This window comes from Vicugna pacos, chromosome 8 (genome assembly GCF_048564905.1).
Source record: "Vicugna pacos chromosome 8, VicPac4, whole genome shotgun sequence".
NCBI lineage: Eukaryota > Metazoa > Chordata > Mammalia > Artiodactyla > Camelidae > Vicugna > Vicugna pacos.
In genome coordinates this window covers 40,722,317-40,749,991 of record NC_132994.1, presented here as the reverse complement: position 1 = coordinate 40,749,991, position 27,675 = coordinate 40,722,317, and the positions used below count along the sequence as shown (strand labels likewise).

Below are 27,675 nucleotides of genomic sequence, written 5' to 3'. Positions count from 1 at the left end.
TTCTTCGGTTGTCTCACCAGAGACCCTCTTACAGGACCTTGGGCTAAGAGCCTAACAGAAGAAAAGAAATAATAATAGGATGTTAATGCCTCTGGGCTTCAAAAAGAGTGATTTAAGCAAGATTTTCTCTTTATGAAGAAAAGGCAGGACACAGCAGGATTGGGAACGCACCAGTGTGCTGACTGCTAGAAAACAAGCAGTGTTAGTGAAAGAAAAAGATGTGGGTAAGGTGACATTAATGCCTCTGAAATCTGCTTCTGTTAGGAAAGGAGGAAACATGGTGAGGCAAAACCAGTCCTTAAGCTGTATCTGCTGGTATCTGCTTTATACACACTGTACAATCTGGTTTTCAAGGCACCAGAAACTCACATCTGCCTAACAAAATCCTCTAATGGCATAATGGAGGGTTGTGACCTTTATGGCCTGTACAATGCAAACCTTGCCAATCTGAGTCCTGGCTCCATGGCCAGCTTTTTGAATTAGAAACAGTTGAAGCCCTTTGACACTGGAGGTGATGTCCAAGGAAGGAATGAGTCTAGGGTGTGAGTTTTGGGTGGGCTTCTGCTTTCGGGTGGCTTTCCATCCAAACTAACCACAATGGAATCTACTAACACGTGAGTCAGTCAATAGCAGAAGGTAAACTGAAAAACATATCCACATTATGTAAAAGAATTAATACTACCAGGTGGGCAGGCAAGAGGTCAAGCCAGGGTGGGGACCAGATTGAGAGGAGTTCAAACAGAAGGTGGGGCAAGGGTTGCCAGATAGAATACAAGACACCTTGTTCAAGCTGAAGTTCAGATAAACAAAGAATAATTGTTCTGTATAAGTATCTCCCATGCAATATTTGAGACATACTAATACTCCAAAATTATTCTTTGTTTATAATAATTCTTTTATAAGAATAATTCTATTTAAAAGTAATTGTAATAATTCCTTATAACAGTAATTTTGAAGCATTAGCATGTCTCAAATATTGCATGGGACATACTTACATAGAAAAATTATTCTTTGTTTATCTGAAATTCAAATTTAACAGGGCACCGTGTGTTTTTATTTGCTAAATCTGGCAACTCTAAATGAGGGAAATGAGGCCTTAACGGGAAATGGGGCTTTTAATGAGAAAATGAGAATTGACAACCCGAATCATAACACCCTAATGAAGCGGGCTTCTTAGAGCAGAGAACAGTATTAAGCTGTCATTTGAGAGATACTCTGTTAACAGCGCGGTATCTGGCAAGGGAGAACCAAAGGTTCTAACCAAGGAAGGATGACCTAGGTCCGAACGAAGCTGGGAGCCAGAGGAAGGGGCCTGGGAAGAAAATACCGTGAAAGGAAAAGAAGTAAGACTTTTATCATGAGCAAGTATGTACCATAGATTAAGGAAACACACTAAGCCTACATAGATTGTTGGTCATTGTAGTGAGGACAGAAGGGGACAACGAACCTGTCCCTAAGAGAAATGCTAAGGAACGTGGTCAGGGCTTGTGACAGACCCCACAGCATCTAGCAATCTGGCAAGAGTGAATTCCTGGGAAAACTGGAGCAAGAGAGAGACAGAGAGGCAGAGAGAAAGAAAGAGACTCATTTCCACAGGACTATTCTCTGAAAGTGGAACCAAAGAGGAAACAGGCCCTTACTTCTGCTATCTGGTATTTCTAAAGCACAAAAAATGAGGCACCTCTTCAGTGCTTTGGAGGAGAAGATGGGTCCCATAGAATAGGAAATCAAATTCAGTCCAGATACACATACCTAAAGAGCTAAGACAAGCAATTTACTATGAAGAGGTAAAAATACTAAGTCATTCATTTATCCATTCACTTAACAAACACCTCTGAGAACTAAGTTCCAGGCACTGTGCATCAGGAAACAAACAAACAAAAAGGCTTATGGTCAAGTAACTCACTAGAGCTACTGGTGACTCGGGCTAGAAAACGTAACCAACACTTCACAAATAAATTGTGAAATTTAAAAGTGTGTTGAGGTGCAATCATCATCATATAATCCAAGGAAAACAGAAGCAGCATTGATGCAATATGATGCAAAAATCTTTCTAAAATCCAAGTAAAATTCTAGCCTACTCCCAAAAATAACATAACAATAAATCAAGACTTTTTTTCCTCCAAAATATTTATTATTTCAACTGCGAATGAAATTACATTCCTGGAAACAGAATAAAATTCTGGAAATCTTTTACTAAATGAAGCTAAAATTTAAGCCACAGCCCCTGAATACCTTTCCATGTCATAAAAATATTTCAATAAAGAATTATCTAAATATTCTATACATTAAAAGAAAGATCAATGATAGAAATCACACAGGTATTCAATAAATTTAAATACATAAAAACTTAAAACTGTTCAAATATTTTCCTTAAAGTCATAAGCAGTTAAATGGCAAAGTGAAAACTGGGAAATATTCCACATATATAGCAGATGAAGATATATTACACAATATTAAGAGCTCACTTGAAAAGATAAGAAAATCATTCACACCACATAGAAAAATGGACAAAAGTCATGAAAAGATAATTCACAGAAAAAGAAACAAAAATGGCAAATGAATATAGACAATAGTTAACTTCTTTAGCAATCAAAAAAGTCCTAATTACATCAATCATTAACATTTTCACCTATCAAATTAGCTATTATTTTTAAAAATTAAAATACTCAATACTGATGAGGGTAGTTAGGAGAATATCAGGCACTCTTCTGTTGTATAAATTGGTAAAAACCTTTCTAGAAAGTAATTTAGCAGTATATGTCAAAAGCCTTAAAAATGATCACATTCTTCCACATAGGAATTCCACTTCCAGGAATATGTTATAAGGAAGTCATCAGACGTTTTGTCAAAAATTTATGAACAAAAATATCATGCTATTATTTATAGTAGAAAAAAGGAAAGCATATAAATGTTCATTAATAAAAGAATAATTAAAATGGAATATTGTGCAGTCATCAAAATTGCAGTTCAAACAATCTAAATGGCCCTTGAAAATAATTGATAAAGCATTAAGCTTTTCAGAGTAGCACACAAAACTATATTTATGTATCTATATATAGCATAATCACAATTATATATGAAAAGAGTGGAAGAAAATGTACCACATGTAACTGTGATTGAGTTGTGGGATTATGAGTAATTATTGTTTTCTTTTAAATATTTTTTACATTTTCTGAGGTTCCTACAACAAATGTGTACCTCTTAGGCAAACAGGGGGAAAATGATAACTAGCTTACCTAAAAAGCTTTGTTTTATAATAAAAAAAAGAAAACAGAAATATGGATTAACCTAAGAATATGCATAAGGCTTAGACTCAGACACCTTGGTATGTCTTTGCATATTTGCATTTATAGATTGCCTAATGTCCTGCAACTCTTTATTTATTGTCATCTCAGCAATACAATAAAATAAACAAGAATTAAATTGAACATAAAAACAAATAAAACTTTTATTCCCCAAATCAATTTTTCTCCTCAAAGTCGAGTTTGCCACGTATCTGACAAGTATAGAATACTTCTATTTTTTTTTTTACAATCTAAGATTTGTAAAATTTGAAATTATTCACTAAAAGAAGCCAACACGCAGTTTTCTTGTAGCCAAAGTGTCTCCAGTTTGAGTAAATTTATGCTTTTGCCACTTTAGGCATGAATATGAATCAGCGCCCTCTTGTGAGCATGGGATGGCATTTAAAAAAAAATATTTAGAGCTGAAAGAGACTGCTGTGTATTATTCACCACGGGAGAAAACATACAACTGTGCTCACTAGACAGAGACCATGCTCCGTGAAGTAAAATCATCCTGGAATTCCTGATTATTTAGGTTTGCAACATACGATGCATTTGTATAGGAAAGTGCCTGAGTAAATAGAGCGTTAGCTCATCTTAAAATTAATGAGAGGCAACTTAAATGTTCTCTTCTACTGCCGCCACTGCTGGTTAGGGGCATCACAGTGGTGGATGTGAGAATCTCCTCTGGGGCAAATATGCTCTACTGTGCTCCTGTGTAGGGGTCAAAATGACCCACAAAAGAGTCAAGCTTTTCTGAAATGAGAGATGATAGTCATTTTTGGAAATTCTTAATGGAAAGCCATAAATCATTACTTTAAAATAAACATGATAAAAACAACTTAGTAGGCTGGAAACAAAATCAAATTAGGAGATTATTTAGAATAGAGATTATGCCACAAACAATAAATGCTGGAGAGGGTGTGGAGAAAAGGAAACCCTCCTATACTGTTGGTGGGAATGCAGTTTGGTGCAGCCACTATGGAAAACAGTATGGAGATTCCTCAAAAAACTGAAAATAGACTTACTCTATGATCCAGCAATCCCATTCCTGGCCATTTATCCAGAGGGAACTCTAATTCAAAAAAATACATGCACCCCACTGTTCACAGCAGCACTATTTACAAAAACCACAACATGGAAACAACCTAAATGCCCATCAACAGATGACTGGATAAAGAAGATGTGGTATACTAATACAATGGAATACTACTCAGCCATAAAAAAGAATAAAATAATGAGATTTGCAGCAACATGGATGTACCTAGAGATTATCATATTAAGTGAAGCAAGCCAGAAAGGGAAAGAAAAATACCATAGGACATCACTTATATATGGAATCTTTAAAAAAAAAAAGGATACAAATGAGCTTATTTACAAAATGGAAACAGATTCACAGACACAGAAAACAAACTAATGGTTACCAGTGAGGTAAGGGTGTGAGGAGGAATAAATTGGGAGTTCAGGATTTGCAGATAATAACTACTATATATAAAATAGATAAATTATGAGGTCCTACTGTATAGCATAAGGAACTATATTCAATACCTTGTAATGGCCTATAGTGAAAAAGAATATGAAAAGGAATATGTATCTATATCTATGTATCTATATATATATATAGATATATATATATGTATAACTGAATCACCATGCTGTACACAAGAAATTAACACAACACTGTAAACAGACTATGCCTCAATAAAAAATAATAATAATAAAAGAATAGACTATTACATCATCAGCACAGTACAGAGCACATATGGGACATAATGAATTCCCCTTTACATTTAAATGATAGTACCTACCAAAAAAAGAGAATTTCACATCTCCCATCCCTCTAATCTGGGGATGATTTATTACACCTTGCTATAGTAATATCACATCTGACCAATAGGCTGAGATGCACAATTAATCCTAACACACCAAAGTAGGAAGATCATATTAAAATGAAAATTTCTCAAGACACTAGATCCTATAACTGTAATTTGACAAGACCGCCAGGCTTTTCCTGGGATGCTGTCTGCCACTCCCAGGTCAAAATTCAATCAGCATTCCCAGTTCGAGGACTTTAAATTTGATAAAGGCATTTATACTGCTAGTCAAAGTTTCTTCTTGTCTCAAATAACTTTAACAAAAATATTTTTCTAGCTATTTCATGTTCTCTATTTTGAGAATGGACATTATCACTGAAGGGTTTGTAAATGGCATTGGAAAATCATTTTAGTCAACTTTATTCTATACATCAAAGGAAAGAAGTAAATATTTCCAGCTGTTGAGCTCATTAGTGCTAATAAATAAAGACCTGCAAAACACTGAGGTTGTGGATTCCTACAGGATTTGGTTTGGATCAGTGACCCTCAGGGTATGGTCTGAAGGCTTTGGGAGTCTCTGTGATATTTTCAGGAGGTCCACATAGTCGAAACTATTTTCATAATCACGCTAAATTGTTATTTGCCTTTTTCATTCTCATTCTCTTACAGATTTTGCAACAGACTGATGCAGAAGCAGATGTGAATCCACCTGTCTTCTATTAAGCCAGGCCTTAAGGAGATTTATAAAAATGTAAAACAATGCCACTCTACTCACTGAATTTTTGTTTTGCTTTGGAAAGTTCACTATTTCCATAAAAATATGTTATTGATGCTAACCCACAATAGATTTATTTTTATTTTGGACAATACATACATATTTTTAATTTCTCATTTTTAACTTCTACTACGGTAAATATGAATTGAGATAATCCACATAAACAAAAGCTCTTCGGGTCCTCAGTAATTTTAAAGTGTGTAAATGGGTCCTAGACCAAAATTCTTAAGAACAGCTGTCAAAGACCTCTATTTTGCCTCAACATTAAAAAGTTATATTAATGGTGAATTCAGAGGCTCCAGATGATCTTTCTGGATTTTCACCATCAAAGCAAACTTCTGCTTTGCCCAGAGTTGACAGGCATTTTTGTTTGACTTTTTACTACTCAGAATCCAAATTAAGTTCCACTTAGTACAGAACTAACTAGTAAAAAATTTTCAAGTACCACTCATTGCACCCATTCAGTACAAAATTTACTGAGTACCAATCATAGGTAAATACAACTATGTTTGATAAATTGCCAGTTTGGGAAAGTAAAATATCTTAGCCTGAAAAAAAAATATTTGTGGCTGCCTCTAAATAATAAGACCTAACATACATGGTAGGTGCTAGACAGTGCTCTAAACCCTAGACCTGGAAATCTAAGTGTGGAGGCTCTGCAGTGCGTAACTGGCAGAATTACCGGTTGTGGTCAACCTCTCTTGTCCTCAAGTTGCTGACAAGGAAAAACCAGAGGAAAAAAGCCAACTTACAGAACATTACTGAAAAAGCACATACATATAAATTCAAGGGCATGCATGTCTGTTACCTTCTAGAATGTCAGTAAGAGGGAGGCAGAACCTCTGGGCATCTTCATGTCTCGATTTGTTCTTTTGGAAAATAAGGACACAAATAAAGGATAATTTTTGTTTAAACACACAAAGTTATTTCAGCCTACAGGTAAAAATTTTGTCTACATTACAGAGAAACTTATTGTGAAAATGTGGACCTATTTCTCCTTTCAGAAAGGATCATCTCTCTGTTTGCTTCTGTAGGCTGAAAATACATCCAGCTGAGATTAAGAGATATATGGGAGAGATATTCTTGTGCTGAAATTACAAAATGATTTTTAGTCAATTAAAAAAAATTTCCTGGGCTGTATAAGCTACCCATATAAAAATCTCATCATTAATCCTTCTCGGAGCAAAATGAGTAGTTAGTGAACTTACACGAAAAAGAGAAGGGGAGAAAAGAGATTAATAGATAAGCAGGAATCAATGCTGCCTGAATAAATTGTCTGTGAGCAGAGTTACTTCCCAACACAGTAGTTCTCAAACTTCCATGTGCATCAGAACCATCTGGAGAGCCCTCTACAAATCCAGGTCTTTGGATGTCACCATATGGAATCAAAATCTCAGGGGTCCAGAAAAAGTAGGTTTAGCAACTACCCTAGATGCTTCTGATGCAGGTAGACTGTGGTTCATATTTTTCAAGTGTCTTCAAAATATGCAAAAGGTTGGCTATTAGATTTCTAGGTATAACACATCAATCCAAATCTCACTAGATTTGTAAAAGTAAACAAAATGTACTTCACTAGCTATTTAGATATGCAATTTCCACTAAAAAATAGTTGAAATAAAATATTGGCAGAGTCTTGGCATTCCTCAAATCCTCTTTCCAAAAAGTGTTTATCTCTCTCCAATTTCTTTTCTACCCTCATCACTGCTCCCCACCACCCAAAAAAGATCTTAATGATGAAACTTCTTTCACTTGAATTTGCCTAAAATGTTATGATTCCTGACAGTACCAAACAGTGTAACTTCTTTCCAGGCAAAGAATGGACAAAATATATTGTTAGTGAAGCCCTAATGTGGAAAGTTGTTTCCAGGGAGAAAGCCAACATCAGCTAATTTGGTGAGACTTTATTATTCTTAGAAATTAAAATCAGGTCATCATTTTCCTTAGGGAAATAGGTGAATGGATCCCATCAAAAGAACACTCAGGGATGCATACTTGTAATACTCTAAGGAAACAAGAGAGGTCCACTAGGGTGGGACACCCGAGTCCAACCCATATAAACACATGATGTTGGAATGATCACCAGACTTTATGCTAATCCCTCTGCCAGTTATTTCACAAAAGAGATAAAAACAGGACCCTGGGAAAATATTTAACACCTTCCTTCTTTACCGTATTCCATCTCTCTCTCACACATAAACACACACACATCCATCTTTCACAAGGAATTCAAAGAATTAAAAACAAAAAAGTTTTTGAAATAAAGACAAATATCTATTTCTCTATTTTGCTCTAATGGGAATGAATGTTCTCCCCTATACTGCTCTTAGCTCTTTTCTCTGCACGGGCTTGAGGCAACTAACCTTTAGATACCAGCATCAACCAAAGAATAGATTTATTGAGCTAACCTTCATCAGCCCATTCATCACATAAGATCTCTTGGCTGATCTCTCTGCTCTCAATGGCTTGTTTATTTAAATGAACATGAAGAGTTCTGAGTGCTCAGAAAACTGCTTAAAAGCCAACAATTAGTTTTGGAGACAAGAGTAAACAGTAGCACAATGTGTCACTTGTCAAGCTAAACAAACATTATCTTAGGGTGTTAAGAGTCTGCCATAAAAGCCAAAGCAATAGTAAAATAAACCCAAAAATGGATGAGAAGAGAAGTGTCAGTAGGAATAATCTAACTTTTGTGTAATTAATAGACAATAACAGTAGCATGTATGGTGACTGCTTAAATTCATAGAACACTCTCTTCAGTGTAGTCTTCTGATTGCAGCATCCTGTTTCTTCCCACAGAACATTTTGTAGAAATATGGTGTAGGTTTTCTTCTAGGGTCTCAAAATAGGTTTTTGATACTTTCATTTTTTTCTCTGATATCATCCATTCTTTCTTTCAGTTGTTTCCTATGCTTCATAGATAACTTTTCCTTTCATTCTTTTCAGGTCCTTCTGCCATGCACTCTAGTAATTTTCTATTTTGTACGTTTCACATTTTCAACTATTTGAATGAGGTAGCTAAAGTAAAGTTCTCAAAAATATTCAGCCATAGCCATTTACATTTCTAGTGAATAGAATTTTGAGTGGGTTTTTCCCTGTCATCTCAGAATTAGGAGATAAGGCTCAAAACTGAAACAGACTGAAAACATCACATGTTATAGAGAGAAGCATCACTGATACCTGGACCAGCAGAAACAACCCTACCTTACTGTTACGGGCTGTGTGTCCCCCCAACAGCCGTCTGTTGGAGTCCTAAGTCCTCGCACCTCAGAATGTGACTCCCACTTGGAGATAGGGTCTTTAAAGCAGTCATTAGATTAAAACGAGTCATTAGGGTGGGCCCTAATCCAATATGACTGGTGTCCTCATGAGAAGAGGAGATGCGGACACAGACACGTAGAGAGGGAAGGTGATGGGAAGGCTCAGGCAGAAGACGGCCAGCAACCAGCCAGAGAGGCTTCAGGAGAAGCCTGCTGACCAACCCTGCTGACACTCGATCTCAGACTCTGAGCTTCCAGAACAGCAAGAGAAATTTTGCTGTTTACAACACCTAATCTATGGTACTTTGTTATGACAGCTCCAGCAAACAAATAAACCACGGTCAACCACCCCAGGTGTGAGGAGAGAATAATGGGGTTCTGGGCTCTGAGGGGAGAGTAGTGCTCGTGGTGGAGGATCCCATGGGGGAGGGAGGGAGGGTACCTCTCTCTCCCTAACACAAATGTGAGGGCCTCCAGGAGAGTCATTCAAAAAGACTGGCTCAATGTTGCTAATTATCAGAGAAATGCAAATCAAAACTATAATAAGGTATCACATCGGTCAGAATGGCCACCATTAAAAAGTCCACAAACGATAAATGTTGGAGAGGATGTGGAGAAAAGGAAATCCTCCTACACTGTTGATGGGAATGTAGTTTGGTGCAGCCACTACAGAAAACAGGATGGAGATTCCTCAAAGAACTGAAAATAGACTTACTCTATGATCCAGCAATCCCACTCCTGGGCATATATCCAGAGGAAACTCTAATTCAAAAAGATACATGCACCCCAATGTTCATAGCAGCACAATTTACAATAGCCAAGACATGGAAGCAACATAAATGTCCATCAACAAATGACCGGATAAAGAGGTTATGGTATATTTACACAATGGGAGACTACTCAGCCATAAAAAAGAGTAAAATAATGCCATTTGCAGCAACACAGATGGACCTGGAGATTGTCATAATAAGTGAAGTAAGCCAGAAAGAGAAAGAAAAATACCATATGATATAACTTGTATGTGGAATCTTAAAAAAAAAAAAGACACAAATGAACTTATTTACAAAACAGAAACCAACTCACAGACATAGAAAACAAATTTGTGGTTACCAGGGGGAAAGGGGATGGGAAGGGATAAATTGGGAGTTCTAGATTTGCAGATACTAACTACTATATATAAAATAGATAAACAAGACGTTTATACTGTATAGCACTGGGAACTATATTCAGTATCTTGTAGTAACCCATAATGAAAATGAATATGGAAAGGAATGTATGTATGTTCACACATGACTGAAACATTATGCTGTACACCAGAAACTGACACAACACTGTAAACTGATTATACTTCAGTTTAAAAAAAAAGACTGGTGCACATGCAAGATGGGGAACCAAATACTGGTTTTCTGCAGTTCGACTTCTGCTTTGGTAGCAGCCTTGCCTGTTTCTGCCTGTCTGGGTAGAGTCCATGAGAACCGGAGAACTGAGGACAGGCTCGCCAGTGGCTGAATGTTTGCTCCTACCACTTGGCACAGCAAGGTCTCATGAACTGTCCAGGGTCGCATGGACTTCACTGGAGGCTGGCAGACCCATGACATACTGCTGGCACCTCTCCACAGAGGCTGTGGGGTAAGCGGCTGGTGGCTGGAGCTGAGTAGGGACAAGCTGGGTGAGCAGACGCCTAAACCTCCACCTTAGGGAAACGGGGAGACAGCGCCAATGGCCCATCACTATCAGCCATCCAGCCAAAGAAATGGCAAAAGAAGAGACCTGGGCCTCCCTGGGTTACGTGATGAAACACTATTCTCTCCCCAACCCCTGCTTGCACTCTACCCTGGAGGAGTACACCTAGAACAGAGAAGAACAGGTACGTTAAGTAGAAAATTAGGGTTCATCCCTTCCCACCTCCAAGCACCTTAGATCACAAGTGGAGACAGCACTGGAGGAGGAAAGAAGTTCTGAATCAGATAGAGAGAGAGTAAACCTTTAAACTGACTGCTTAAATGAGTGCTGGGTCAGAGGGACCAGAAAGGTGAGGGATGTCCCATGATGTCAGAAAAGAATGTCTGGGCAAGGAGAAGGTGGGAAAGCACAGCTAAAAGTGGTAAACAAAATGAAAACAAGTCCTATTTACACCCAACCAAAGTGAGGCTCCTCTATGTAGCCTCCTTAATGAAGCTCTCTAATTAACACAGAGCCCAGGATCCATCATGAAAAATACAGAAAATATTCAAGATTTGGCAAAAGATCCACAAGAACTCCAAAAACAAATTGTTTAGAAAGACTTTAGGAGTTTAAAAAGCATCAATTAACAGTTTCTTTGGTAATGTATACTTTTACATTTTTTAATATTCCTCTTTTCCCTCTAAAATGTTGTACAGTACATGACTATTTTAAGAATTAAAATAAGTTAAGATTAATTTTCCTTAGAATGTGTCTATTAAACCATACATAGCATTTTTTGTGATATTCTGAAGCGAGGGTTAGAATTACCAGCACAAAGACTCCTTAAAAGTGGTATTCAGCCCAAAACACTGAAAACAGTTACTATTCATTAAGCACTCACCATATTCCAGAATTCGCGGAGCTAAGAACTTTGCATATACTGTCTCAATAATCCTGACCATAACCCTATGCGGTGAATTCTTCTCTGCCCATTTTACAGATCAGCAATGATATGCTTGTGCTGGCTACTGAGCCTAGTGTTAAATATTCAGGAGTTTTGCAAGCCACAACCCTTGATAGCTTGAAATCACCATTGTGGAAGTAGTGGAGATTAGCAAACGCTACAAATTAAGGTTCCTCCCAGCCATGCCCCTGAGCTGGTTTATGAGTGAGCCGGTTTATCAGCATAGCACCACGTGAGACACTGAGGTTCAGAGATGTAAGATATTTGCCCAGATCACAGAGCCAGGAAGTGGTGGAGCCAGACTTTGAATCCAGGTGTCTCGAGTCCCCCAGTACGTGTTCCCACACACGGTACTGTCAGCACACCCATCAGAGGTTTCCCGGGCTATGAAAGCGGGCAAGAGCAGCCTTCACAGCTAAAGTGTGCCCCAGCTGCTCTAGAGTCCCCATCTCTGCATTTTTCAATATTTCTTCTCCAGCACATTATACTCTGAAGACACTTTCCCCTTTGATTCTCCAGGAAGGCCCTGTGAGGAGCCGCAGATGCCAGCGGGCAGCCCTCCGGGGCAGGCCAGCGCCCTTCAGTGGGAGAGGCACGGTGGGCAGTAACATCTTCCCTGCATTGTCACCCTTTCAATCCAAGCTTTGTTTGCCAAGAAAGAGAGCAGCATCTGCTCTCTGGGTGAAAAGATGATTATACAAGACCCCATGGTTTTACATCAAAGAAGAGTGACTCTTAAAGCCTTTTGTGTGCCTGTGTGTGTGATGGCGTCCAAGGTCCCGGATTTTCAGAAAGCAAGGAGGAGGTCATTCCAAAATGTAAACATGCTGAAAGAGCTCCAGAAACAATGGGGATTTTTAATTAATGAAAGAAAAAAATAAATAATTCTCATCGTCTTACAAAACACTCCACCTAGGTTTTGGCTTTTCTGTGTTAAAATACTGGGGGAATATTTTCATGAGTTATGTGGCTTCCTCACCATACACAGTAGTGAAAATGGACATTTGTAGGTAGGATGGGAAAGCAAAGCACCTGCCTATCTCGTCTCTTGTACGTGGTTACCTCTCAGCGTGACAGTAGATTGACCCTGAATTCTAAAGAAATGTTATATATCGAGGACCCCAAACCTCTAAGTGGAAACTGGGCAATTCAGTCCATAATACAAGAGTTAGTAAACGTCCAAGACGTTAGAAACAGAACTACAACATCCTCAACAGGATCATCAGACACAGGTCCTCACATACAAGTAACAGTCACGACAGGCATTTACTCCCTGTGCAAACTGTGTTCTGCTGTCACTGCCTTATCTTATGTGCTGGCCAAGACCTTTTCTTCACATACCTTCATCTGTAATCGGTAAGACCAGGCACATAGGAGAGACAGAAAGGTAAAGAAGGGCTATTGATTTGAGTCACGTCAAATTAGAATTACAGAAAATGAGAGCTGTCACACATTAGTATCTTAAATCCTGGAAAGAAATCTCTCATTTTACAGTAGATGACTGGGAAAGATTAAATTTGTGTATGCTAGGTTGTATACCTAACATGAGGCTTCAGGCTGGCATTTAGGCTAAAGAATCCAATAGTGGAATGAAGAAAAATGACAGTCATGCTGCTCAGGAAACCCTGTGTGTCTGTGCCTTCTGTGAACTGAGCACAAAGGGCAGCGAGAGGAGGAGCAGTGCAGAGTGAGGAGGCCTGACACAGACAGGGGACTGAGAAGCCCTGGAAATCACTTCCCCTCTGGACCCGACCAAACGACTCCGGAGCTGGATGCTGGGCTCTCTTCTGTTAATCAACCCTTTGTCTGGGGCCCGAGTGTCAGCTGGGGAGGAAGAGATCACAAGGTTTCCATTTGGTTTTATTAAATGTTCTCATCCTGTGGAGATGACCAGAGTCTTGGTGTCCTGCCTGCAATTGTTCTGGTTTTTTCTGAATCGTTTCAGTGCTAAAGCCGAGGGAAAATCTTGTCAGAAGAACTGAATCTGCTAGAGATTCTTTCCTTATCCATTCATTGAGATTCAGCTGTCTCATTTCCAAGTTTCTCATGGAGTTCCGTATAGGATTTCCCATCATAAATGAGCAGCCGCCTAAGTACTCAGGATAGGGGAAAAAAAAAAAAGAAAACATGCTAAGCCAGGAAATTTGCAATTCACAACTCCTGAGAGAAATATAACACACTCTTATTCTCCTCTTGATTCCTTTTCCATTATTTATTTTTCTCGTGTGTAGACCTGAAGTAGATGTCACGCTGTGTTGGATGGCACCCAGTTAGCCAGAGATGAGTGACAGAAAGCAGGGTATCACAGGGCGCACATCTTTCTCCTCCTGAGCTCTTAAGCGAAACCAAGGGGCAAAGAAGCTGCTAAATGAAGGACTGCAAGTTCCCTACAGCTCTGAAGATGTAAGAAACAAATCATGCTAATTTCCTAAATAAGCTCGAAAACATGCCATCAAGCTTCGTTTTCTCCCTGCTCCGCTGAGCACACGAATTTGTCTCTTTCACGCCTGGACTACTGACTTGTCCCTTCTCCATTAAGCATCAGTTGTCACACAGCTTGGCTTTCCTGCAAAGCCACTTCAGCCATACCCCACCCCACTGTCTTTGGGAATAAAACGGAAGGACTGCCTTCCTGCTCCTCCTCTGCCTTTCTACATGAGCTCCACAGCATCAGGACACATCTACTTCATCTTTACTTGCATCATACAGGGCGTCGGGAAGCCGACAGAATCAGATGTCTTATTTGAACATGAAGTACATTATCACTGGCTAACTGATCATTCTCCCGCTGATCCTTCAAAGCAACCAAGTCGATCCTCAGCCTAAACAGTACATAATTGAGTCCGTAAGCTACTACGTCAGGTGGCATCGGTAGGGAATGGGGGTAAGAATTTAAGATGTATATATCTTTTACACAAATAAGGACATTGAAAAATATCTCCATGAGAACAGTTGTCAAAACTGTACTCAAGACAGTGGCAGGGTCTCCTCAAGGCAGACATCTGGGAGTGTGGAAGAGAAAGAGAAGCAAATGCAGACAGTGGCTGATAGCTGCCACCCTACCTAGACCGTCAGTTTCTCCAAGGCAGGGAGCATGCCTGTCTGGTTTGCCTTCAATCTCCAGTACCCTCCACTGTGTCTTGTACACATAGGGGCTCCTATTGTTAGTTAGTTTTCCACTGGACTGAACTAGATGATCCTTGAAAGACAATTAGATTACAGCAGGAAGTGTGTGGATTCAGAGTCAGAAGTTCCTGGATTTGAAAACTGCCTTGTCAATTCTTAGCTATATAGATATAACCTCAAGTAAATCTCTCACAACTTCAGTTTTACTTTCCAAAAATGAAGACGGTAGCATGTAACTCAGTCCGTGGAGAGCACTGAGGAAGTCTGTGGAAGTGTTTAGCATCTAGTAGGTGATCAAGAAGAACTGTTTCAATTTATCATTATTTTTGTTAAATTATATCTGTCTGGTATTATATGTACTTTGACTCTATCCAAATAATGCCTCTGAAAAACCTCCTGGCTCACCAAACTATTCTTTAACTATACGTAGAAGAAAGGAATTTCAAACGCCGTCATGCTTTCTATCCTTACCCCATGCATTATTTAGCCAAAAAGTTTGTTTACCGGGTCCCATTTTTATAGCTATATATTTATGTAGGGATATATTTAACATACTTTACTTATTTTCCTACATCTCAGGCATGACAAGGTGTATCTATCTCCAGATGCTAGAATTGTTTTCCTCCCCTCAGACATGACACACTGGAACCTAAATGGAAAATTCTTTGTTGTAGAACAATCCTGAGCATTGAGGAACTCTGCCTCGGGCCCCACAGACAGAGACTTAGTTACCGAAATGTCAAAAGGCCCTTGTTACATGGAAGTCTCACTTACAAGTCCTGGGCCCAGAGGACAAGGCTTGGTAAATAGAGTGTGCTTAAAGGAGCAGGGCACTCAACTCCCAAACACAGCCCTGATAAAAGAGCTGTGAGGCTGCTTCAGTCTCCCCAGAAATAGGGAACATTCAGAAATGTTTACCATGTGTCACACTGCATGTATGTGTATCATACATCACGTAGATCAGCTCAATAAATTTCCAAACAGTCCTATGACTATCCTCATTTTACAGATAAAGAAATGGATGCACAGAGAGTTTAAGTGATTTACCCAAGATCGTGCAACAAGCAAGTGGAAAAGCCAAGATCTGAACTAAATAGTCTGCCTCTAAAGTCTATGCTCTGATTGCACTAACCTACCTCTCCAGGGTATGAATGGTAAGCTATTCAGGGGTCAGAAATCCTAGAAATGCAAAGTTCTACCAAATGAATGTGTATTTTACCATAGTCTTTCACCAAAGCACTCTGTTGCCAAGAACTGTCCACTAAATGAAAGAAAAACTGTTCATTTTTAAATGGTGTAGATACATATTTTTAATAGTCAATACCAAAAATCACATCCTTATATAACCCTATATAAATCTTTTATATTTCTCAGTATATATTCTAAAGGAATAATGGATTATACAACAAAACCTTTTTTTTTCAGATGCTTCTATCAAAGCTCACATCTAAAATTCAAGCTTTTTCAGATAATTGGTAGAATCCATTTTGAAAATTCTAATACACACTAAGTACCACTACAATGCTCTATATACTTTGATGCTCTCTTTTTTCCTTCACTTCTTGTGGCTTTATCCAAAGAAGAGCCCCAGTATTATATAGTCCCAGAATTCCTAATCTCTGAAATGTTGAATGTGACAAACGTATTTCTATATGGGATGTAGAATGGCCAAAAAGAAGTCAAAGTCAAGAAGTACTAAAATATTCACATGGGCAATTGGGGTCGTTCTTTCTTTTGATAAATGTTTGTTTTAGCTAGAAATACGCCTGGAGAAGATGGAAGGAAAAAAGACAGTACCCTGGATGTAGAGGCAGAATCATACATCATTCAGGGTACCTGAGTCATGAGGGGAGATGCTCACCAAGCATTTCTCTAAAGACAAAAGCTCTCACCTGGGACAAGACAGAAGTCATTACTGCAGGCTTAGAATACTATCCCACAGACAGAAGTGGGGAAAATGTATGACCCCACGCATCTTCTTTCCTTTTTCAGCTTTGATTTTGATGGTAGGAGTTATGACAAATGCCTGGCTTTGAAGTTATATATCTGTTTAAAGAAAACTAAAAATATGTCCACTAAGGATGGGGTTTTCTTGCCTCCTCAGTATCTGCTGAAATTTTAACCTTCCATGGCCTCTGCTGAAATCCTAACCCATCAACAGGGGCCTTGGTGACATCTGGCAAGTCCCCAAATTTTCCAATGAGAAATTAAAAGCTTTACTTATAGGCGCTTTAAAATGGCCCCTGCAATGCCTCAGAATACTCAGCGGCTGGATCAGATGGCAGAGTTGGGCAGTAGCCCGTTAATGAGGCCTGGATGCACTTACACAAAGGAATAGTCATGCTTTCAACCTCGAGTTTTATCAATGAACTGACTAGATTCCAGGCACTGTCCCCCGGTTGCCTAGTAAAGAAGCACTCATTGAAGGTTTAATCACAGTTTCCCATCCACAATGGAGGGGCCAGCATCCTTCACTGAGCAAGGCCGCCCAACGGCACATCAAAAGACAGCACTGTCGCTCTGCACTGCCCCAGATATATTCTCTCTGGCTGGACAAGGCAAAAGGAACAGGGCTTGCTTATCTTCTGGAAAAGCCTGATGCCCACAGTTGCCCCAACTCACTCCTGTCCAGAGGGGCGGTGCACTCACACAAGTCACTGATGAGATAAAGAATTCGGCTGAGGTGCTCCCTTCTGTCTGCCAGAAAGACACCCTGCTTGTGAACTGAAGAACAGGCATCCATGAGCTATCCGGAGGCGTCCAACACTGATGCAGAAAGGACACGTAAGACTGGGCGCAGAAGCAGGGCCTGCACTCAGCGCTGGCTGGAGGCTCCTGACATCCCTGTAAAACAGCACGTACAGACCTCCCAAATGGCACATCGCTGCTCTCCCCACAGGCCAGAGCACGGCCAGCTGGTTTAAGCCTGCGTGCCGCCTGCATTGGCAGATGAAATTCCAAAGTTATAAAATGCTTTTCGGTCCTCAATTCTATGCTACTGTTTCTGCTTTTTATTACATTAGCCATCCTCAAGCAGGACACTTGAGTTCAGTTTAAGGTATTCTCAGCTGAGCAAGGTAACAAAAGCAGTAACTGAGTCAGCACAGGCACGAATGAGAGAAAGTGGGTAACAATGGACCAGGGATCCCCTGAGCTGAGTCCTCACATAGTCCCCACTGTTCTCTCGCCCTCTCTAGTTCCCGATTACTCTAACCTCTTTCCTTTACCTTGGGTCTCTGGTGAAGTGGTGAGGAAGGGAAAATTCTTGGACCAGCTTTGGGAGCTTGGAAGTCTGGTCCATAATTGTTGAGTATGGAGCAGCAAGATTTCCCTCAAGATCCAAAAAAGCAATAAAGAAGTTGAAGCCAAATGTAAAATAATCCCGCACTTAAGAAGCTTTCACAAAGCTCTCCCATGTGCAAAGCTCCTACCTTGTGTCAGCTGCTCTTTGTGTGGTAACCATAGGCTGGGAGAGTCCCGATTCCAAACTGCAGTCCATTTCTCAGACTACTTGTCACAGTATGCTTCGGACAATGGGTGTCAAGTATAGCTTTGGAAATAAGGTCTCTAGTTTGGGGAGGAAATAAATATACAAAATGCAGCTCAAGTATTAATTTTGCTACCAGTTGCTAAAAGGTGCTTCACCTGGCAAAAGCAATTTAAAAATCATTTTAAAATCAGGAGGTATGAGTCCTGAACTATGCAAAAGCAGAGAGGTTCTACAATAGATTAAGTGGCATAAATGTTATGTTCAGGTGTGAGTCAACTTAATGCTCAAAAATGTATTAGCTGTAAGAAATAATTTTCTCATGATATATTTTAAAAATGAAGCATTGGCCCCTAGGTATCTGAAATAGCCTAGGACTAGACTGTGAAGCTTAATTTAATATTAAGGCTGATGGACAGCTCAAAATAAATTCTAGATGAGTTAATATTTTCAAAGAATTACAATACAATAAAATGTGCTTAACATTCCAAATTTTATCCTGAGTCTAATATTAATATTCAATAAGTAAGAAAACCTTCGGGGTCACCACTATATTTCTTGTATATTTATCCATCTGCATAGATGAGGAATCTGAGGCAGAGAGAGACAGTCTGTGGCAAGGCACCACCAGACCATATGAATGCAAAGTCTGCATCAGGAGCCATCAAATGAAAGTCTAGATCTGCATATTCCTGAGTACTCAAACGTTGGCACGCAGTAGAGCATGCGTCTAGTGGAGAGAATGATTCCCACCTGCCATCTCCATCCCTACTTCTTCACTCGTGATCCTGGAATTCTTCAGATCCAGCTTGTGCAGCATTATCTGATGACACCCTAAAAAACCTTTGTCTTCTTGGTCACCACATTCATCACTGATGGCTGCTCACCTGGCTCTCTCACTGCACCACTTTCACAGTCCACGACCAAGTTAAAGCCATTATAACCTATTATGGTAATTATAAAGCACTAAGCAGATTTAACAAAATTCAGACAGCTTTTATGTTCTTGAGTTGTTGAGATCATCTTCAGAATTGCTTGTATAACTTAAGGCGACACTTTGAAATCTGTGGGGCTGAAGAGCCTCTTCATCCACAGGAGCCCACTGAGACATCAAGAGCTCCTAGTAGTATGGGGCCCACAAGCCCTGGTTGATGCCTGTGGTTCCAGCATCCCATTCCTGCAGTGCTCCCTTTCACTCTCAAAATGATCCCCGTTTTGACAATAAATTGTCTGCTTTATGCCCACCATGAGAACGGCAGGTTACCCACTCACTCAGACACCCTCATGTAGTGCTTACTGGGAGATGTACATCTGTATCCTCCCAGATTGGCCAGGGTCCCAGGACCAAGCGTGGACTGTGAAACATTCACGTAGGAAACAGATTCACAAGTGACTGTAAATGCCTGCCTCCGTAGCCTGCTCTTCTAGCCCCTGGCTGGCCCTTCAGTGGAAAATAGCATCAACTTATAGATTTGATGAGACTTTCTTGATGCCTCTAAAAAAAAATAGTTTCTTAGGGTTCGGAAAGTGGATTTGTATAAAGGAATTTCAAGGATGCTCTATGTTACTATCTACCAGTGGAGACATGTGTTTCTCAAAATGAACTATGCACGAGTAACACAAAGATGTCTTTTACATGTGTGCACACGCATACAAATAAATACATAGATACAGACTTGTGTGTCTGTAAGTAATACCACATATAGAAAGAGAAGTTCAATAAAAATTAAAGCACAATGCTTACAGTAATAAAATACCTAATGGTAAGGTTGTCATGTGACAGGTATATAAGGAAGATTTCACAAAGAAGTAAAAGTAAAAATATCTGCATTTGCTTCTGAATTTTAAATGGAAGGGATTTTTAGTTCCCATTTATTCCACACTCTGCCTTATGTAGCCCAAACTGATAAGAAGAGATACCAGTGAAAGCTATAAAAGAGCACTTCTGCTAACAGTTAAAAGGCAGAATAATCATAAAAAAAATAATAACAACTACTCTCTACAATAGTCTAGCAGAATTCTACCCCAAAACAAATAGTACCCTCTATAAGTAGCTTCACAAACTCCGTCCAGCAGAGGCTGTAAACACTGGCCAGTGTCGGATAAGACCGTGTGTCTCCTGCCCACTTCTCCCCACCTCAACCAGAGCAGCTACAGTCGTGTCTGGTTTATATGTGAAGGTTCTGGGTAAGACTTTAGTTGAAACAATTTTTTTTTAAAGACCAGAAATTATATGATTTTAATGAGTCCAATAATTCAATTCTTCAAGATAAATCTTCAAAAGCCTTCCCCCAAACTACCTTCTCCTTCAGTTCTGTTAGGCTAACGATTATAACCACAGGAGCATCATCGACAGGCGAAGCAGGATTTTCTCTCTTCCTAAGGATGATTAAACCCAAGACCAAATCAATCGTTTCCTGGTATAGATTTTGATTTGTCTTTTGGGGGGTTTCTTTCTCTTTTTTGTAATTAAGAAGAACCAGCCTGTAGTCTGATAAACACCACAAGGGAAAGAGATCCTGACGGGGGCCACAGAGCCTTCCCCCAGCGTTTTGCATCTAAGGCAGCCCAGTGGATTTACAGACACCGGCCAAGGCAAGAGGGGCAGAAGGAGATTCATCAACCCAAGTTAATGCCAAGTGATTTTTTTAAAAAAAGGAAAAAATCCACTTCAACATTTTATTCCATAGGCCTGTACGTCACTACATTTCCTGAAAGAAGTGACTCCATCCTTCAGTGTTTAGGGAAACAAAAACAAGCTGTGGAAAGGAAACGTAGAGGAACAAGCAGCAGCCGAGACGTCCAGGTCTCCAAAGGAAGAGGTGATTGAACATTCCAATTAAAAACCAGCCTAAAGCATCAGCCTTCCTGACAGCATTCACCATCTCCCACCTGAAAGGACTCAGACACACGACCTCTTTCCTCTGACCACCCCCATCACACACACAAATGCCCACACACACAAATACATAGGAGTGCCAGCAAAGGACTCGATCCATCCATCGGAATGCAGATCACACCACAGAAGCTATTGTTCTGTCAAAAAAAAAAAAAAACCCACAACCCCGAGAGAGATTCATTCATTAAAGCCGCAGCAGATGGCTGCACGGCAGAAGGGCACAGCGTGAGGCGGGCCACCGGCTGGCAGCCGCGGCACAGGCAGTGTTCACTCCCAGCTGCACTGTAAGGTTCCTTTCAGAAGCTCTGCATTCCACCGGCAGACACTTTGCAGGGAATCCCTTGGACTTAATGGACAACTTTCGGCACAGTGCTTTGGCAATCAGGGCGGAATCCCTTTCTGTCTCCCTTGGCCTCATCTTCCAGCTGCCCTCCTTGCATCACTGTCATTCTTTGGAAAGGGTTAGGCTGCTGGTGAAAAGAGCATTAGTGTGGGGTCCTTGAGCACTAGCCTAGGTTTGAACAGGGGTCTTTTCCCAGTCTCTTATCTCTAGCGTATTCCTTGACCTACACAGCACAAAGAAGCAAGCTTGTTAACTCTTCTTTCAAAGAATCCAGAAATTTAAAAGGAAGAAAAATTAGATCATGCCTTCAACTTGCATAAATTTTCCTTTTTCCTTTTGTTACTTTTGCATTTCCTTTGTTATTTGATATTGTATCTTATACATACTCCTAATTTTCCCCAGATCATTCAATTCCACTAAATTTCATTTGGCTTATTTTTCTTTGTAAAATCAAGTTGCTAAATTTCTAGTAAATGAGGGGGTTTTTTCCACCTCTAGAATAATTTTCTGTCTAGATTGTTTCAATCTCAAACCCAGTAGAAATCTCTACTCCTAGTATGACTTTCTTTTCTTGTTGTTGGTTTTGTTTTTGTTCTTTTTTTTTTTTTTCCTGAGAAGGAGCAGATTAATTAAGCCCTTCCTTCTGGGCACTGAATTTCATCCCTAAATCTTTAGACTTTACCAGCCTTGCTCCAAAGCTCCCCAGTTCATTCTGGAAAGACCCTGGGCTCCAAACAAACCCTACAAAATATCTTCATTTTCATAGATCACATTCATGCAATTGAAATAAATTCCTTATGAAGAGAAATGCTCCCGTTCAGGTCTAAGAATAGAATATCAGACATGAGTGAATAAGAAAATAATTCATTCAGCTGTGCATGTCTGTGATTTTTACTTTAGTGTAGATGTATTTAAGAATGAATTCTTTGACTGTGTGTTAAAAAATTGGAAAAAAATTCTTTCCATTTCTTAGAAATATCTGAGACTATTTAAAAGTCCCTTATTTATCAACAATGATGTTTCAACACCTGCTTCCTTCTGTGCCTTAATTGTAATTTAGGGAATTATAATTCCAACACTGCACATTTTCAGATCCAACGCTTTGAGCATGTTTATTGCCAAAGTTTAATATTCACTTAAATTTTTAAAATTATATAGGGATGATGACTTCCTTATATCCACAATCTTAGTTTTATAATAGGAATCCTCTATTTTACTTGAATTTATGGCTACATGTTCCAGGAATGTTTGAAATGACCAGAGTCATGCACGTTGGTCTTTGAGTCACTCCACTGGAGACTGAGTCCCCCTGAAAGGAGAGACCTTTGTATGCCATGGATCTTACATTGCATCTGGCACAGAGTAGTCAATAAATGGTGCTTAATACATGTTTCTTAAGCAAAACCAGCAAAACCAATAGTCTTTAATGTTAATAACCAAAAGCTCTGCCTTCAGAGTCCAGTTGGTTAATGAAGGCTCAAGCCTTCTGAGACAGCAGTTTTGCTCCAGGATATTACTTACACTCACCAATCATCCAAAACCTAGAAGTGAGTAGAGTCAAGAAGAAATGTCAGTACAGCCATGCCTCTGGTAGATGTGTGGCCCCCAATTGCTGTATCACAAGCTAGGGTCAAATTCCTTGCTAGAGAAGAGTGTGACAGAGCTGGAGGAATACCCGTCTACTAGCTTATTAAAGAAGATGAATAATTGCAGGGCAGAAATAACCCTCAGAAGAAAAAGAAGAAAATGAGTGCACAGAATGAAGACCTAGTTGAACAGCTGTGAATGGGAGACTGTAATACAGAAGAAAAAGCTACGCCAAGAGAGTTACCTGTAAAATGTGAGATTCTGTCCAAGGAGGGAGACGCCAGACCTGCAAACGGAGAAGCACTTCACTCCACAGAGCAGTAAAGAAGATGCATTATCAAGTGCAAGGACTCCAGTTATCCCCCAGAGAGAGACATGTGTTTCTAAAGGTGAGCAGTGTAAATCTATGGCTGACGAGGAGGTGCCCACTTTCCTGAACCCATGCCACCCACACCATCATTCTCAACTCATTCAGGAGAAACCTATAGTGATAGGTGAGGAAACCAAAAGCTCCAGGGACACACAAGTGAACAGATACTATTTTCAAGTCCTGTCCAACATGAATCGGTACACCCTTAACAGCAAAGGCTGGTGGGAAAATGAGTGTTACTGCTTCTTCATCCTCAGCCTCCACGTAGACTTAGTTCTGCTACTTAATCCAGTTAGGATTTGTCTTAGTTAAAATCCTGCCATTTTTAAATATTTTGCTAGGTTTTCCCTACACTACTGGACATTTTTCCTTAGTTTCTTTATTGTCATTTGTTTCATGACTAGAAGAAATTCTGAACCAAATAAATCTACCAATACAAAAATATGTTTATTTCTACCTTACGGGTAACTGTGTCTCAGTCTCTTTTGCTGGTTCCTCCTTCCCCTTGAACTCATAACATAGGAGTGACCCGGGGCTCAGTCCTTGGTTCTCTTCTCTCCTTCGGCTTTATCACTTCCTTGGCGATTTCACCCACTGCTACAGTTTTAAATATCAACTCTGTGATAACTCCCAAACGTGTAAACCCCACCAGACCTCTCCCTTGCTTCAGCATCCCAGATTCAAATGCTTTTCCAACAATCAACACGAATACTCAGCACATATTCCAAATACAGCTCCGAACTGCGGGTCTCACCGCTGCTCACTCACTAATTCTCCCTATCCTAGTTGACTGCAATTCTATCTTTCTAGTTTCTCAAGCCAGAAGCACTGATGTCATCTTTAATGCCTTTCCTTCTTCCATACCCCACACTCAATCAGCCCAGAAATCCCGACAGCTCTCCCTTCAAAATAGATCCAGAATCCTACCACCTTTCGTCATCCGCACTGCTGCCATCATCCTACACCTGGAGGACTGATGTCACCTTCCAAACGATCTCTCTCATTCTCTTTTTGTAAACGATCTCTCTCATTCTCTTCCTGTCCACCTCTGACTGTCTCTTCTCAACACCGCAGCTGAAGTGATCTTTTATAGGAGAGCTTTTATAAATCAGATCCCATCTCCCCTTTGCTAGAAATCCCCAAATGGCTCTCACTGCACTCAGAGTAGAAGCCAAAGTCCTCACAATGGTCTGCAGTGCCCTCCTCCAACAGTCAGTCCTCCTTCACCTCTAGAACCTCCCTTCCCACTATCCCCCCAATCTTCTCCACCTCCTTGGCCTCTTGCTATTTCTTGAACATCCCAGACACCTCTAGGCTCAGCAAGCTACACTGCACTGACTACACTGTCCTTCGCTCTGGGAAGCTCTTGCCCAGACATCCAAACAGCTTGTTCCTTCACGTCCTTTGGGTCTTTACTCAAAAGTCATTTTCACAGTCAGTCTTTCCCTGACCACCTTACCTAAAATTTCATCACCCTTTCCATACTTCATATCACTCTTCCACCGTAAGTTTTTCTTTTTAGCCATTACCTATATCCCACATATCATCTATTTTACATATTTATCTTGTTGGCGCCTGTTTTCCCCCACAGGGATGTCAACTCCATGATAGCAGAGACGTCTGTATACTTTGTTCATTACTGTTTCCCCAAAACCAAAAAATGTGCTTGGCATGAAGTAGGCACTCAATGAACACCTGGTAAACGAATGAATGAATCAGGTCAATACACAGCTTTCCTGCTTTCCAGACCTGGTTTTTGAAAATTAAAACAAATGATACTCTTCCATAACTGCTAAAAATGTCTGCAAGTGTTGAAATTCAGTATCGGGTCACCAAAATAATTTTAATGTCCAAAAAGGTCAATTTTTTTAAGGATATTTGTCCCTGTTTCTCTGGTAATGTCAGAATACACGTGTCCATTTAGCCATTAATGGTTTTCCTTTAGGTCAAATCACTTAAAAGAATTTACACAAAGGTTAGAACGGACCATGCTGTAGTCACCTTAAAGAAGGATATATTATATGATCTCTCATATTTATGACAGAAAACTTAAAATGGGAAAGCCACAGTGAATCAAAGAGGCCTGGACTGAATGTCGTATGACCTGAGTTCTTACCCAAGCTCCAGGCCCCATCACTTTGCAAAAAGAGGTGCCGATCTCTCAAAACCTCAGCTTCCTCAGGTTTGAATGAAGAAACACACTGCCAGGCCTTCTGTCCTGAGAGTGGCTGTGAGAGCTACATTGGAATGGCACTTGGCAGACTGTTTCCACAATCATCAATTTTACTTGCAGTTACATCATCGTTACTAAGAGAATAATTTTAAAATCCATATTTTTGGATTAGGTATAAATCCATTTAGACTTTCCTCTTCTCTTATTCAACCCTGAATCCTCAACCTGGAAGTGAGTCAGGACTTGGAAGTTAGGCATGAGGAGAACAGAGGGAAATGGTTGTTACCGAGGAAACTATCCAGTTCGTCTCCTTTTATTCTTGAACCAAAGTCTGGTCAGAATAATGCAGCACAGAGAAAGAGAGTTTGGCTTCTTCAAGTCTAAACTAACAACACAGACTGCAATTCCTTTCCAAACTTTTGGCAGTTCATGGAAAATGCTCACCATTTTAACAACCATCATTTTCTCTTAGGACCCTGGTCTCTCTCCTTGTGATGTTTCTGCCTTCAGCTCTTCCAAGAACCATCTCTAAAAGTTCATTTCAGAGGGTATACTTTTTCCAAAATTAAAAACATCTCTACAAGGTGAAAGGAAAAGCTTGTTTCTGTCCAGAAAGGAAGCGTATCCCATTGCCACCCCGCTGTGAAGACACACAGCAACTCGAATAAGCCCGGCACTCATGGTGAAAAGGCAGGGGAGATTGTCCCGAAGCCTGCAGGACGGGAAGCTTGTCTTTACCTGTAGGTTTGAAAACTAGAGAAGGGGGACGGGATGCTGCTTCTAACTCTTCAGAAGTGATCACCAAAAATTTTTAGAGTGCTCTCTAAAATAGTCATCATGAGCAGTTAGCTTCTACTTTTCACAAAAACTGTGAAGAATATACTAATCATATGTGTGTGGATATACACATGCATGCACACACACACACACACACACACACACACAGCATATGAGTGACTCTCCCTAAGGTACAGTCTCCTTAAATGTAAAACAAGGTGAGAACATCCTGCCTACCTGGTGGGATGTTATGAAGATAATGGGCATAATGTGTGTAGCAAATACTAACTAAAAAGTAATAAATGTATGACTGTATGGGGGGGGGAAATCAAACAAGGAGAAACACACTCTTTCGTAGTAGATCTTTCCAAATAGGGCCAACCCCATCTACACATGACTTAAAGAGAGGGGGTAATATACCCTGGCGGAGACTGGGCAGCACCAGGGGATGACTGAGCCAGTGCCCAGTGACGGTGGACCAGCACAGCACTGGCCCTCAGAGCCCCAGCAGCTCGCCCGAGCACTCCGCCAAGGGGGATCTCTCAGCTCTGCCTCCCAACCCGCAGATCTGCTGCACCTTGTCAAAGACCGTTCCAGCTACATTTGTGCAAGAATCCAGACTGTTCAGAAGTATAGTAAAAACCCTCGGATTAGACAGCATAACTGAAATGAAGAGTAAGAATGGCTTCATACAGAAATAAGAATCACATCTCAAAACCCGCTTACAAATTACTCTAAACCTGGAATCCTGTAAAGTTTAGTTAAATTTGCCTTGTTTGTATGCAGCATTCTCTCTCTAGAACAGATGCATCCATAAAGACGGCAGTAAAGTAAGTTGAGACAAATCAACAAATACTTATCACGTGCTTACGTTTAGAATATATTCTTGCCGTGAATATGTGTGTGTTTATGTGTGTGTGTCTGTGTGTTGGGACAGGCGATCTCAAAAAACAAAGTTGAAAACTTTTTTCAGAAAATAAAACAAAATAGCTAGTTTGTCAGGATGTTAAATTTACTCAGCATTTTTCTTCACTACATTTTGAACTTTTTAGCTATTCATAGCATGTTCCAGTTGTAGCCTGGCTCTGAGTTTCTGAGCCCAACAACAGAATCTATGCCACATTTGACAATAAAGTAGGATATCTGATCTC

The 27,675-nt window shown here is 40.0% G+C and overlaps 1 protein-coding gene and 1 long non-coding RNA gene across 4 annotated transcripts in view; both read right to left on the bottom strand.

Moving 5' to 3' along the window:
• SLC35F1 (solute carrier family 35 member F1) overlaps positions 1-27,675 on the bottom strand; it is a 359,888-nt gene that overhangs the window by 281,125 nt on the left and 51,088 nt on the right. The window lies entirely within an intron of this gene.
• LOC140697708 (uncharacterized) lies at positions 13,605-18,451 on the bottom strand. Its single transcript, XR_012074958.1, has 3 exons — positions 18,320-18,451; positions 17,538-17,732; positions 13,605-13,851 (listed from the first exon to the last, which is right to left on the bottom strand). It is a non-coding gene; the product is annotated as an uncharacterized lncRNA (long non-coding RNA).